This window comes from Lineus longissimus, chromosome 2 (assembly GCF_910592395.1).
Source record: "Lineus longissimus chromosome 2, tnLinLong1.2, whole genome shotgun sequence".
NCBI classification, from domain to species: Eukaryota; Metazoa; Nemertea; class Pilidiophora; order Heteronemertea; family Lineidae; genus Lineus; species Lineus longissimus.
Genome location: NC_088309.1, coordinates 23,423,667 through 23,439,979, shown reverse-complemented (window position 1 = coordinate 23,439,979; position 16,313 = coordinate 23,423,667). Strand labels below are relative to the sequence as shown.

General features: G+C 41.3%; 1 protein-coding gene and 1 long non-coding RNA gene across 4 annotated transcripts in view; both read right to left on the bottom strand.

The window, feature by feature from the left end:
- The window catches only part of LOC135483129 (adenosine receptor A2a-like), a 49,292-nt gene that overhangs the window by 8,845 nt on the left and 24,134 nt on the right, over nucleotides 1-16,313 (bottom strand). The gene's annotated exons all lie outside the window — the stretch shown is intronic.
- Nucleotides 9,033-10,409, bottom strand: LOC135483130 (uncharacterized). The gene is made up of 3 exons (XR_010446297.1): nucleotides 10,330-10,409; nucleotides 9,744-9,856; nucleotides 9,033-9,277 (listed from the first exon to the last, which is right to left on the bottom strand). It is a non-coding gene; the product is annotated as an uncharacterized LOC135483130 (long non-coding RNA).

The window sequence follows — 16,313 nt, the reverse complement described above, 5'->3', positions numbered from 1 at the left end:
GAGGCTTTGGCTATTTCCCTGTTCGGCCTGAGACCGGACACTAAAAGTACATATGGAATCCTTTGTCCCTGGGGTCACTTTTCGCAACTTACAAACATCATGACTTAGTAGATTCGTTCGTAATAACCACATTTCCCACTCACCAATAAATATGCCACAAATGCGAGAACCCATTGTCTTTGCTCATTCGTGATTTGTTTTTAATGTTTTCGCCCGAAGGTTTGCATTCCGGAAACCGCTTTAAGCCGTTACATGAATGAGCATGACATCTAGGCGGACTGTCAGTAGGCAAGTTAAACAAAATCTTAATTCATTTTTCGTCGAACCGAACTTAGCTTATTGGTGCCATTAGATTTTTCATCTAGCACACTTGCGAACTTGGTTTGCATTTAATTTCCTTAGACGTTGTTACAAGAGATCATGTCGCAGGAAGAAAAACCGCTCAGAAAAAAAAAACATTGACTTTGGCCAAGTTATTTAATTAATGCCTACGTATTTCTTAACCGGTGCGAGCTATGTATTTCGTAGTGCAACATGTACTGCGTATTTGTGGGTGACAACCCATGTCGTGTTCTATTTGCTGCCTCTGCACTTTTAAACTCGTTTCTCTGGGAAAACGAGTCTGCCATGTAATCCTCGTATAGTCTCATCACGGCAATGCCGCTTCTAGCTCTGTAATTGTGTCCGCCGAGTCGTCGAGTATTAGGCCTTTTTACATGTATAGTTACTTGAAAATTATATGAGTACTTTTGAGAAAAGGTCGTTAAAGAGTCACCATTTATGTTATTTGAACTTTGAAACTGTACCATATACTATATATGCCAAATACCATAGATCACATGCAAGGAATTTGCTGACTGATTTTAACGCTTTTTTAGTGAACAAAAAGTGTGATCCCCACATCTCAATGGTGTGACATACCAAAAGATCAAAGTACATGATTGTAGCAAAGAAACATCGATTACACGTACATCTGTGCACATGAATTTGTTTTGGATTAACCAACTGGGAATGAGCTACATGCCCTTCCGAGTTACAATGTATCTCAATACATACCTTCATCTGGTAAAAAAATATAGTGCGAGCTATATGTAGGCGAAAATGCTAAGTGCAGCCCAAAGGAGAGTCCACCATCCAAATATCTTAGACGATAGCGGCAAAACGTGTTGTCTTCATATAATGATATCTCGTTCTAGCTATACCCTTGATGACATCCTGTGATCTCATGGCCGTGGACTGCTCTCTGATAAAGGTCATCTTTCGTTGGCATGCAACATCCGCCAGTTCCCTCTGTATCACTTGTAAGCTTATTATGTTGATCAAAGGGGGAACCGAGAGTACCCAAGGTACCAGTATGACATATCTGTCACCGAAATGAGCCTAATATCGCCGATGATTTATGAGATAAAGATAGTGCACAGCGCCAATGTCAGCCTTTTACGAAGCAGCGGGGAAAGCAGACTGGTCATGTAACGGTCTGTTACCGACAACGCCAAAGGAAAATATCTACCATTGTTTTCAACTCTGTGAGGTGCTGATACTGCTTTCTTGAACGGTTTTGCACCATCTGATCACCCCGATGTTCATAGAAATTTCAAAAAGCGAAAAATCGATTCCTTCTTTTTCTTGACTGGTAACCAGGCAAAGGGATCAGTGAAAACACTGACGTCATGTCACTGTCTTTTTTCCTCTTAGTATAATCTACACACGGATCAATAACCTCGTCAGGCTAAAATCCCGGTTGTCGGCTGTCTGCAATGACTTCCTCAAACATGACCAACTACCAAACAAATACTGTCCGAGATGGACGGAAGTCACCACCGAGACCATTTCCTTCAAGTGGCAGTAATCAGCTGAGATGACAAGGACTGAGAAGGGGCGGGGACTGAGAAGGAGTCCTGATTTCCCACAAACATAGAATGATAGAACTCTGTCAAACTCTAAAATTATAAAGGGCCTTGGCCACGTGGTATCATTGGTTTGTAATGAAAAATATGTTAGTCCTTAATCGTCTTGTTTTATGGCGTATAGAATGGACGTGAGACGTATTTCTGACGAAGATACGTTTTATTTCACTAAAGAATTCTGACTGGTTCGGAAGTCGTGGTCGATTTTGTGAGAATTGCTCCAAAAACATACAATTTGCCAGATACTCCCTCATCAAGCTCGTTTTTGATGACGTCTTCGCCGGCATCATTACTGCTAAATTGCATTGGTATATCGCATTTCATTACAAACATGCATGTGTAGTTGTAGTTTTTTTGATGCGGGAGTACATTAGATGTGTTGTTTCGGATGGATATCTCATGGCCTCCGGCTTGAATATTTGTTAGTGGAGCACAACGATAAACCTGCTGCCTTCAATCAGCCTAGAAGTGTTGGTTTATCTACGCCGGTCTGGAGAACAGCGCTTAATCGGAGCACATCGCCGTGACCGCCGCCGGGGGTAGAGGAGGATACATTGTAGACTACCTTTTCCATGGTGATCTTTTTGGCAACCAAGGCAGTCATTGTGTCACCGACAACAAGGCGTCATCTTCGTTTAGCCAACCTCATCTTAGCGACTGAAAACCATTACAAAGAGCGATCATGTTGACTTTAAACCACGACTTGGTAAACGTAACTGAATTTCACAAAATGACGGAAGAAACAATAGGTTCGTCGAGTGTTTTAAAGTTAATGCATGTGTTGTACAACATTGCATATTATTCAATCTACATTCCGGTTGCATTCGGAGTTCCTGGTAATATTTTGATCATTTTAGTGGCCACCATGAGCCATAACAGGAAACGTACTACAAGTGTCTATATGGTAGGATTGGCAATCCCCGATGCAGTGAATGTGCTTTTACAAGGGATTGAAATTGAAATTTGGCGGACTAAGCTCGCGACCTTTTGGCCATCACGGGAGCTCGAGGCAGAGTACGTATATACACCATTGGTAGTAAGATGTCAACTGTTAACAGAATTAGTGCTGCAGAGGAACGTATTAACTCCAAGTAAATTAGAATCATTTTATCAAATCGGTTCTCGAACAACTCTTCAGGGCGTGTATATATGACAATGCGACAGCGCCTTGGCGCCGCATGTATTGGCTGGTAGAAGGATCGCTTAACGAAGTCCAGGCCGAGTAAGCTCCCTTCAAACAACATCAGGTTACAGGTGGGCGAAAATTAGCATTTTGAATATACCCCCGATTGACTTGTCGGAATCTTTAACTGTTATCTGCATGAACATTACTGGCCGGCAGTTGGCGGTTCTGACTGGTCACTCGTCGACGATATAGAGCGATCTGCACTTTTCACAGCTGCGTATGCCGTAAAGAGGCCCGATGTCCTATTTCAGGTTCACGTATTTCCTCGGTTACACCTGCTCTATGGCCTCAGGGCTGGTTCTAGCCGAAATGTCCGTTGACCGCTTCATAGCCATCAGGTTCCCTATGGTGGCGAAGAGGATCTGTACAGCGACCCAAGCTAAAATTAGTGTGGTTATTACAACATTGCTAGTTGTTGCCGCCAATGTCTCAACGTTCTTTTGTCACACTCTTATAACGGATGACACCTCAGGTAGGTAAAGAAACGGCCGTTCAGAAAGCATAATTATTCGTTATACTGTAAACCGCTAAATTTCGCAGGTGTCTTATATTCGCAGATCTCGCGACTGACCAAGTTTCGCGAACTAATAATCTCGACAAAAATGTGCCATACAGGACACCCGCCCTAGTCGCGCCTGTAACGCACGCTAGATATTCGTTTTCGTAACTGATGATTTTATCTCTTTGGCTACATGGTAGGTGAAGGCGTTCTCAGTCTATCCGTTCCCGGACATCCAGAGCTCGAAGTCCTTTTCACTAACTTTCAAATGGTATTCGGTAGCCTTATTCCGTGCGTGGTGATCGCTGGAAGCAATATCGGTATCCTAATCGCCGTGAGGCACGCTTCAAAGAATCGTGCAAAAATGGGTACAGAGAAGGGACAAGATGGGGGAAAGCGCGAAAACCAGTTAACATCCATGTTAGTAATGGTTAGCATTGCCTATTTGGTAACAACCGTACCTTATAGGCTTTTCTATGTGGTTTTAGAGATACCTGAAGTTGGTGGTTTGTATGATCTTACTGACCCCTATTGGAGTATGATGTACGCCATCCTCCTTCATCTTCTTTACGATATCTGGATGTGCAATCACGCAGTCAACTTTTACCTCTACTGCCTCGCTGGAGGAAAGGGTTACAGGGAGGACACTAAGACCATTTTGAGGAAATTGTTTTATTTCAAGATTCGCTCAGGTGATGCAGCCAATCAACCTCGCCCGGAACCTCCCTCGCAAGGACGAAAGAACGTTTCTTAAAAAGACCAACGGAGAAATTAAGGGTCTTATTACCAAGTTGTTAGCTTTTCCTTTATCAAAGTTATCCTGCAGTTAAGTTCCCCTCTAAAGTGAAGGTAAAGCTGAGGCTTGGAATATAGAAGAGTAAGGAGTGCGGGGCTAATAAACCATAGATATCATACTGTCCGTCACTGCATATACTCAAAAAAAGCTTTTAGACAATTTTAGAGACAATGGATACTCGAAATGTATTTTGGGCTTGTCTGTCCATGAAATTATACTCCGCAATGATCAATAAAACATAATGATAGTATTTTTTGTGATTGCTGAACCGATCGATAATATTGAATATATATTACCTCACCATAGTTTTCAAAAGAAAGACATGCAATGGGTGTCTACTCCATTCAATATAGAGACTTACCAACGAACATGACAGTGTCGACCTTCTAAAATTCAATTTGATACTTGCTTAGTTATGGACTAGATCGTTTACCAGCGTACTTTTCAGCTCCACAGAAATTAAGCACCGTCCTCTGTCTGGGAAATTGCAAACAACTGCGTAGGAGTCTAGGGTCTAAACAGTGACGCATAATGCTGCATTAGGACCTTACGCTTCATGAATTCAGTTATTTTGCAAACTGTAATTTTAGATTTCAAGATGAGGCTCATGGTCTCTATAAAAATGAATAAAACTGTAGAGATTGGAGACACTTGGGACGAGCCTTATCGCATAATGGTGAAAATTCGGGTAGGATGCAAGTTAGTTATCTTTGGAGTCGTGCTACCAGCGATAATGTGTGAGTATTATTCTATCCGTTAGACGATCCTCACAATATGCTTTTATACCAGGATTTTCGGCTATACTCCACATCTGCCTCGATAATACAAACATGACGTACATAGGAGTTCAAAAATTATCCTGAAACGGTGAATTTTGTCGTACCCGTCCTATTGCATCACGAAACTTCAGACATTCGTTTTACCGGATAAGACAGGACGCTGACCATCGGGATTCGGAATGAAGGAATGTTTGCAAAATATATGACAAACGAGAATCCAGATCTCAAAGAGGTCATCCTCGAATCTTGCTATAAAAATGGTTTTAATTTGCCTGGTATAAAGATAAAGGCCGGGTCTATTTGGCAAGCCGCTCGCCGAACAGGCATCTTTTTTTGTCCTGTTTGGAGAGCCACTTGCCAAACAGCACTAAAAAGCCACCCTGTTCGGCCAGCCGGGCTTGCCAAACAGGTAAAAAATCTACCTTGTTTGGCGAGCTGGAGACTTTACTTTAATATTAATGAGTTCGGCTCTCCATTCAGGACAAGAAAAAGTCGCTGTTTGGTAAGCCGGGCTTGCCAAGTAGTCACTTCGAAAGATAAAGCGAAATTAATCTTCATTGATAAATCCAGAGTCTTTCTTAGCTTTTACGCAGTCTCCTCAGCAGGCCTTTTCATTGTTTCTTGAACACACCCATGATTGGATTATTTTGAACGATACGAAGGCCGGATGGGTTAATGACATACTTGTCTTTCATTCGTCTCCGTATGCGTGTCATTTACTTTAGTCAAATATTTTTATAGGACAATATTACTTCTTCACATACCAGTATATTTCACATTCTTTTTCAAGTTCAGTTCAAAATACATGTAGTTTAAGACTGTGGGTTAATTCCCGATCAAAGACGAAAACGCTATTGCAGCACTGTGTAAATGATAGCCTACGGTGATTATTTCAAAGACTGGAACACTAGGCCCTTGTGGCCGGTTTTGTTGGTACCACCCCCCCCCCCCCACCCCGGTTTACTGAGCTCGACCATATATATGTTTTTAGTGTTTTGTAGGAAAAGGGAAAAACATGAAGCAAATCCTGAAGGTTTTTGAAAAGCCCAGAACTCTTATTGTTAGAGTATGATATGCCTACTCCGGGCCGGTGTCCTAAACAAAATTAACGATGTTTTTCTTACTTCACAGGTGCCATACCAGGTTACACCACTCGAACTGGTGATTGTCTATCTGGAGATCTCGTGTTAATATTTAAGAGGCCGCTTGAAGAATGCGTCAGATTGTGCAGCAAGACGTCCAAATGCCAGGCAATCGCGTATCACTCCATTTGGATTCGCTGTATTCTTAAGAAAGTGAATTGTCGATCGCCGCGGTTCTCGAACCAACCAGAGTTTATCATTTACGGAAAAACAGGCTAGTCATCATTGCAATTTTTTCTTGGCAATACCATGAAATTCATGTACACGTATCCCGGGCTATAGGTTTCTCAACTGAAGCACTCCATGGTCTGTACATTGAAATAGGTTACTGCCATCAATTGCCCACCCTGGCTCACATGGTCTTCATGTATACTCCCTTTAAACGTAGTCAGGGTATATCTCGAAATCTCGATAAAATGCAAAAACCTTGGTGGTCAAGATGTCAAATGCCAAGTCACTCGATATTAATTCGTAATACGGAAGAACTACCGTATAATATCAGTCACTTTGTCATTAACTCGCCATTTCGCAGAATTATCCGTCCGCCATTTTTATTTTCGTCATACTTACATGTACATTTAGAAGATGGGAAACATCTAAGTTATTTACAGTCTGTGCCAACAAAATATATTTCAGAAAAGGAATGAAAAACATGACATGGTCTTGTTTTATTTGCGTATTTACAGCTACGAACAAAGTAACGACCACAGCTTTCTTTAAGAAGAGGACCCGGCCAATAAATCTTGCCTTGCAAATTAAAAAAACTATCACCAACGCAATTTTTATGTCTTGTGCCGCAATCTGTTCGGAATATTTTGAATGCGAGCTTTTTGGATACGAAGCAGCAGCAAAGAAGTGCCACCTATTATCAATCATGGAAGCTCGAACACCGGATACAAGTCTGAAGACCTTATTCATTGACCGTGTTTATTATCGATTTGTCAGAATACGGCCTTCAGCGATGTAGCTGAAGTCAATGTCCTATATACGATATGTTGCTCGGCTCTTCATGATCCAACTTCGAAGTTGGTGGCCTGTCAGTTTTATAGATCCCCAGTATATCCGTACACCAATACGAATTGTTTACAAGAGCAACTGCAGAGATACCCAGAATTGGCATGTCCAAATTCCGACTAATGTGACGGTAAGTAGCTTTTGGCAAGTTTTATTGACGAGATTGAACGGAGCTGGTGGTATTGCTTCGCAGTAAGATGTTGTTCACACAACTTGGTACTAAGGAAGTTGCCTGGAGTTAGGAGATTGGTCGATCGGGTTGCAAGGTAATGTGTTGTTGTCTGGTGTTGAATTTGCGTAATCATGAATGGCAGGGGAGGATATAGCAGCTTTTACCACTGTTATTATACATATGTTGACTCACCATGGGTTGGCATTTTCCTTAATCATCAATATCTCGAGGATAGACCCCGCGGACCAGTGACAGTGACCTCAACCGCGTGTTCTAGCCAGATTTGACAGGAAACCAATAAATTAAGCCATAGTACTCTCTGGCAACATCAAAAGGACGCAACCTAGCCAGAAAATATATTTCCGCCTTGTGGCTAATCTGACCTTCAGGTTCCCATACTCAAGACCAACTCTTACGATATCGCCCTCAAAACAACCCTGGAGTCATGAATTCACAGGTGGTCCTGTGAAATCTCAGTTCTAGTTATTCTTATATCTGATCGGAATATACACGAAGTTGATTAGTGTCTGAGACAAAATTAGTCAGTCAATTGGCGAGGAACCTGACCGGTACCATCCAAACAATGGTACATGTAAATACTCGAAACATCGGTACCGAACTTCGAACCAATCGAGAAAGGTTTGCATCACGCTGTCATGGAAGTCATTAAGTCTGAAATTCTTGGAACCTTCATATTGTTGGGACTTTTCAAGTATCATCCAATACATTTGATCAGGACTACGATCATTCTCAGCTGATCAATGTTTAGATCAGCTTCAGACACAAACACTGCATGTATCCAAAGTTGTGTCACACTATACAGTAAAAACAATCGCCAGGCCTCGCCATTGGTACGGGTTGCTAAGTGATACTTGCACCGTTTACTTTTGCTCAGCAGCAACAGCTTTAAAGGAATTAATTGAAGCGCATTGATTGATCTATATGAATAGAAGTACATGTACATGTAAGTTCATGCTTTGACCTATTCTAATCGACGCGGAGGTATAAACACTCCAGGTGATGACGTAGCCTACTAGTAACGTAATACACGTATTAAATGTCATTAATTGCCTGGAGGACAAGGTGAACACATGTATTGCGTGGCCGCTCCTATGTAAGTGGGAGGCCTACCAGCGGTGTACAGGAATTTTGTGTGATCTTTTGTGTAGATATTCTGGTGCATGTTTGGTATTGCGTGACCTATGATGACTGTGATATATTTGTAAAACATGTTCAATTGCGTCGTTGAATCTTAGTGATATATTGAACATTTCGGATTGTTCCAGTGCATCTTGATGCACATGCGCAGGGGTAGGTATACTTTTGCAAGTCTAAGGTATACTTTTTCAAAATCCACATCATGATATGTGGTGTACGATTGGTAGGTATAACCAGTCAACTTATGGGTGTATAACCTCTACATCTTCACCCACTGATGATTTAGACCACATGCGAAGCATCAGATAACCAATTTGTTAATGACGATATGTTTTGTAAGTACATGTACGTACATCTGAAAAAAATGCAAAAAGGAAATCGAGGACAACATTATTGCTTTGCAGCTTTTATTCATCGCTCTCTTTTAGGACAACATTAATGTACAGCCAAATGAGATGATGCGTGTCTACTTCTGCCGAGAAACCAAGGACGACTCGCCTATGTTACTAGTATTTTAGAGTGTGCATATACCCTTAATCCCTTCCATTGCACAGACGCCGCCGCAGCCGCAGTCGGTGGGTTTACTGCATATATTCCCTCTTGAAGGCGTACATGCCGAATCAACTGTGAATGGAGAAAATGGAGACTTTTTTCTTCATTAAAACAAAAACAGGACACGTGTACATCCTATAATCAAAGAAGTTTCAAAAACAAAGCGGGATCACTCGATCGCCGCACGGGTGTGATGCATTTTTAGCATCAGAAGAGCTTCGGTTCCAAGTAAAGTCTTCGTCGTAATGACAACTCCTGGTCCGTAATAATGGTATTTGACATACTCAGATTTTATCACATTGACGAAGCTCACTTTTTGGATGTGACAAACCAGGAATCATCACAAGGACAGGTACAGTATGTTTGTCAATGAAATTGTCGAAAAGACATTGTGACAAACCAAAATTTTTCACGGAGATGAGTGTCTGTTCATGTGACAAGTGAGGCCATACATGTAACTCCTGTTTTGATAGAAAGAAAAATAATGGCATGACGAAGCCATATCGTCGTAGATTTTTAGTAAGTCTCCACAACTTACCTTCGATGACAAATGTAGCCAATACGCCTACTAGCACAAGGGCCAGGATCATAACGACAGCGGTCTTCATGGCTTGACTAGTTTAACAAAGGGCCCAAGGGCCTGGCACTCAACTGAAAGTGAAATCACAAATCCGGGAAGACCTACTTTGACCTCAGCAAAGACAAAATGCAAGAAGACAGCATGGGGAGAGAAAGCTTATCACAAACCCGGGATGATATTTTTTTACCTTGGCAAGAAGTCATCGTGGTGGAAAAAAAGAAAGCTCTAATCACAAAACCGGGAAGACGTACTTTTACCTTGGCAAGAGGATATTTAGAGGAGGGAAAGCTCTCATCACAAAACCGAGAAAACGTACTTTTTACTTTGCAAGAAGACATTTAGGGGAGGGAAAGCTCTAATCACAAACCCGAGAAAACGTACTTTTTACTTTGCAAGAAGACATTTAGAGAAGGAAAAGTTCTAATCACAAACCCGAGAAGACGTACTTTTTACATTGCAGGATAACTCGAATATCAATGTGAAAAAAAGTTATGTTACTGAGTTAAAATAGATCCGAAACAAGAAATGAGTTCAGTTGCCTTACCTTAGGTTTTGCGATGTAGTTTTCTGAATCAAACGTTACTTCGAGGTGCTTTGTGGTGATATGAGGAGTACGCACTCCAAGCTGGCTTTATATTAACACAGCCATTCTGATAAGTGGCTCAAGGGCTTTTAAAATTGGAGTCAACATCCCTTATAAATTCCGGGCCGCCCAGGTCCGGCGGTACAGTTCACGTTCCGAAGCGAAGCAGCTTAACAAAGTACATGTGCACGTTTGTCCCGTGCCAACTAGCTCCGAAAGTATGTCATCTTTGAAATAAAAAATACAACTTTGGTATGCCAACTTTGAGGTTGTCTTTGTGAATATAGACACTTCTAAAAGATTTTAACTGCAAATTAGCTTTCCTAGGCCGACTTTAACCCAATCAAAGATAGTCCACCTTGCTGTTGGGTCTTTTTACTATGAGGGAGGATGCTTCCAGAACTCCAAACTTGGTCTACAAAATTTGATGAGATTTCAAGCGTACATGCCTCTAACCCCTTTAACACTACCTGCAAAAAGTCTATGAGGAGTCTTTGTACCTTCAATAGGTTGCATATAACACTCCAAAATGAGAATCAGTATGCCGAGCTAATGAATATTCTCAAGAGATATGTACTACATGCACGCACAGCAAGATATGAACATGTTAGTACATCGTTGTGGTACATCGTGTGGTTCCAGATGCAGGGAAAACCGTTGGAAGTTAATTCTCAACTCGGTTGAAATTGATTTCTCGGCTAAAATCAAAGTCTGGCTCTATACGCTAAACTATATATAACTTCTGTACATCTGATACAATGACAATTGTATACGAATCCATCCCAACGCTAAAAACCATATATTCCTATTCTATCTTGTCATGATCTCATTGCACTGGCGAACACGACTGCGATAGATTAAAAATGCCCTGTGAGTTGGTGGATTAAACACAGAGATTTCAAGCCGAATTTGACAACATTTTGTCCGGATTGAGAAATTGAAATGTCTCCTAGACAAGATAAAAAAGCAACATCATCCTATCAGTTGAGCAAAAGCGATCACACATGTACATGTATGTTATTTTAAGAATGACATAGAGGAATCTTAAAGGCACTCTTACGTCAGGGCAGTTACTTTGATGGCTTTCATAAAACCGACAGGTGGCGCTTGAATGTAGGCCTATACGGTGTGAATGTGCAGTGTAGTCTGCACTATAATGTGTACGATTTTGCTGGTGGTAAGGCGAAATAGTTCACTTTTTGTGGAGTAAAAGTCCCTTTGATGAAGACAAATTCAGATTTACCTGATCTGGCAAAGGAAATGTACAAGGTAGCTGCTGCTATATTAACTTGGATTTATTTTTGGTTTGACCATGATGATACGTCAAAGATTAACAATAGATCTTCCAGAATAGACCTTATAGAATGAAGTTCATACCCACAGTCTTTGTTTTTGATATCATATAAATCGTTGGTCCAGTGTCATTTGCGTAATATATACGGCGTCAAGTTGGTGATATCCTGGCGTTATTAAACGGAATGTGTGGATGAAGAAAACATGTATCTTGGAGGAATGCAATGATGACAATTTCAACGAGTGCACAGAACTCATCCGGCGATTCTGCCTTGGACATTTTAGCCAGTTTTCAGAGTTTTCTTACATTTGTTGAATGTTACATCATCCCGATCATCCTTGCACTTGGAATTTTTGGTAACACCTTATCTTTTATCGTCTTCATCAGGACGAGGCGCCGCGCGGACGCCCCTGTACAGTATCTCAGCGTACTAGCCGTGTCCGACTCTTGGGTCATTTTAATCCTTGGCCTTGGTCACTGGTTAGCGTACGGTCTGCCAAAACTCACGAACAAGGCAATTTCTATCAACTTTTTCACTGTCTCCAGCTTTTCGTGCAAGTTTCTCGGATTTGCTCTGCATGTCACAGAATGCACATCAGCCTGGGTCATCGCGACATTTTCCGCAGAGAGAGCATATGTGGTCTGGTATCCACTAAAACGGGCGAATATAACTTCAAAGAAGAGAGCGATCGTCATCATCATTGAATGCATTTTGTTGATTCTTTTCAGCGTTCATAGATTGTGGCTCAATGAAACTTACAGTCTTGCAGAAGGGTTAGACGCCTGTTTTTATCTTACCAATATCTTTTGGCTATGGCAATACGACACACTGATACACAACTACATCCCATGCCTTGCAATAATTCTAGCAAACACCCTTATCCTCATCGGAATCCAACGTGCGAAGATGTCAGTCGCAGCGAAAGTGCCCTCAAAGAACCCGATTCAAGACAACAAGGTCCTTATTTCGCTTTTCGTTGTTTCTACACTATACGTTATTTTCATGATCCCAGCATCAACTTCCTTTACCTATTTGAATTACATCATAGAATGGAACGATTACACTGCAGACGACATGAATCTTATGCATGTCCTTGTCACATTTTTCGATCAGTTCAGCATGTTTAATTTCTGCTTTAACTTCGTTATCTATGGCTGTACCTTGCCGTTTTATAGGCAAGAGGTTAAAACGATATTTACGTCTTGTTGTTAGACCTAACGTGGGACTGAGAACAAGCAGAGAAGCATTACTGAAAGTGCATTTGGGGGCGAATGGTGGAAGAACCAATAGCGGTTCGTGCTGTTGGATGGGTGTCATGTGTATGGTTACCTCAGCCTCAAATAACTCTTGTCCAATTCCCAACCACTTTCATCCTACCACGAGTGCCTCTGAGTCACCTCTCATCAAACCTCATTAAGCATGTTATAGGCAAGCTCTTCAAGAGAAAGACTGGGTAATTATCTATAGGGTGGCATCGGGATTCCCCTTAGTTAGCCACAGTCGGGATAGATCAGTGACTAATTTCTTGTACCAGTAGGGTACAATTTGCGAATCCTAAAAGCATTGATTATGCCTGGAACGGACAAGTCTTAAGACGAGCCGTCAGGTTCTATATGAATATGTCAGTGCCAGACTAGACACCCATAAATAAGCGCGACAATCTATCACGTCGGCTCGTGGAGGAAGTTGAAGCAGATGATCACCTCAACCGCGTGTCCTAGCCAGATTTGACAGGAAACCAATAAATTTAACAATAGCACTCTCTGGCAACATCAAAAGGACGCAACCTAGCCAGAAAATATATTTCCGCCTTGTGGCTAATCTCATGACGGACACATGTCAAGGAATAAACGACTGAGGCGACGTTCAATATACTATTGAGACAAACCATTGACGGGTGTTGAGCTCAGCGTATATTGATCAAACTAGTGTCCAATTAGTCCGGATCATCATTTATGAGATTTGTTGCCGAAGAAGCTGGGGGCCCATCGTATCCCAGTTGGATTTCGAAAACTAGTTACATGTAATCCTTATTTCCGTCAATAGACTAGTATCAAGGCGACATCACAATTGACGGCTGATAAACTCACCCAAACATATATATCAAATCGGCAACCAACAAGTGATCTTGGTAGCCATTTTCGGGATAGGCCATCGAATGTGAGGAGTATACTGATCATATATCTAATATCAGCGGTCTACAGGTAGGATTTGAAGTTTTGTTGAACCTGCCATCATATTAGTGTCGGGCTTCCGTCGAGAGACAATTATTGGTAATTTGGTCAATTAGCCTACTCGCAATTGCCGTTGCGGCACATGAACGGATGATCATACCCTGAAACACCCCGGAATAACATCTAAAGAATAAAGTCCTGTGATGAAATACACCTTAAATGAAATGGCATAACTAAATCATCTGCCTTACCAGAATCATGCGTTGATCGTTTGAAATAACCATAGCTATATTTTTCTTGCTCGACCGATAACGATTTTTAAATCGTTCGAACCACCATGTTCAAACTGAACTGGAAATTCAAAATGCATTCAAGCGAGTGCATCTAATGTAATTAAGTGAGTGCATTCAATGCATTCAAGTGAGTGCATTCAATGTATTCAAATGAGTGCATTCAACGCATTCAAGTGAGTGTATCAATGCATTCCAGTGAGAGCATTCAATGCATTCAAGTGAGTGCATTCAATGCATTCAAGTGAGTGCATTCAATGCATTCAAGTGAGTGCATTCAATGAATGTATTATTGAATTCAAGTGTGTGCATTCAATGCATTCAAGAGAGTGCATTCCAACTTTCCTATTTGAATACATGATCTGTAATCACTTGTACAAGGTCAGAATAACAACGCCTTGCACAGGTAAGCACTGCATTGCCATGCATAGCCATGCGATTGGCTCATCCACCACTTGACCAGCGCCTGGTCTGGTACTCCTTTTACCAACGAAAGACAATGACAGAAGCAAGAAATGGACATATGCTATTGAAGTTATCAAAATGAAAATAGAATATCTTGGTAAAATAAATCACAGTCGGTGAGAATTCCGTTCAGTTTTTATTAGGTTAGCCCGACTGCGACTTCAAGATGGTATCTCGTTTCCTGGCTAACCAACATGATTATGTGGTCAGTGTTGGTCATTATTCTTATATCTGATCGGAATATACACGAATCAGTCATTTGGCGAGGAACCTGACCGGTACCATCCAAACAATGATACATGTAAATACTCGAAACCTCGGTACCGAACTTGGAACCAATCGATAAAGTTTTACACCACGCTGTCATGGAAGTCATTATGACGGACGTCTCTGGAAATTTCAAGTAAACACTCCAGAGAGAGGGATTCTCCTGTACTCTTGATTATTCATCGAGAAGTACACCTGGTCGGATTAGGTCAGAATTATATCGACAATCGTTTGGGAAGAGGACCAGTCTGTTGACCTTTCTGCCGAACAGTTCCAATATTGCCAAAGGCTAACCCAGAGATTATGAAAGATGCAAGTTATCAAAGTCCTCTGATCGATCAATTACCCCACGGTGGACCCCGTGTACCTTCTTCAAAGAAAGGAGAATACACCTGGCGGAGTATACTTGGAATTGGGATAGAGGCAGAGACTGGAGGAACAGAATCAATATTTCAGACCTTGCCTCGTGTACAAAACAATTTTTTTAATTTCGTAACATCTTAATTTAGATGAGGGCTAACTGTCCTAAGTCTGAAATTCTTGGAACTTTCATATTGTTGGGACTTTTCAAGTATCATCCAATACATTTGATCAGGACTACGATCATTCTCAGCTGATCAATGTTTAGATCAGCTTCAGACACAAACACTGCATGTATCCAAAGTTGTGTCACACTATACAGTAAAAACAATCGCCAGGCCTCGTCATTGGTACGGGTTGCTAAGTGATACTTGCACCGTTTACTTTTGCTCAGCAGCAAATGCTAGGTTGCCTCTCATTGAGTTGTTGCAGCATGAAAAAATGACTCCCAAAAATCATGCGCATGCGTTACCGGATTAAAAATCTAGAACTTTTGTTCCAACTTCTGCAAGTTGTGGAGCTGGTTTATTGATATTTCAGTGTACCGCCAATGCCCCTAAGAAGTCCTAAATCTTGGAGTCATTTTGTTCAGCAAGGAAGACGATTAAATTTGACACTAAAACTAATTAACTGACTCAGTTGGAGACAACCTCTCTCTTGACAAAGAGGTTAGAAGTACAGCTTTAAAGGAATTAATTGAAGCACATTGATTGATCTATATGAATAGAAGTACATGTACATGTAAGTTCATGCTTTGACCTATTCTAATCCACGCCGAAGTGTAAACACTCCAGGTGATGACGCAGCCTACTAGTAACGTAATACACGTATTAAATGTCATTAATTGCCCAGAGGACAAGGTGAACACATGTATTGCGTGGCCGCTCCTATGTGAGTGGGAGGCCTACCAGCGGTGTACAGGAATTTTGTATGATCTTTTGTTCAGATATTCTGGTGCATGTTTGGTTTTGCGTCACCTATGATGACTGTGATATATTTGTAAAGCATGTTCAATTGCGTCGTTGAATCTTAGTGATATATTGAACATTTCGGATTGTTCCAGTGCATCTTGATGCACATGCGCAGGGGTAGGT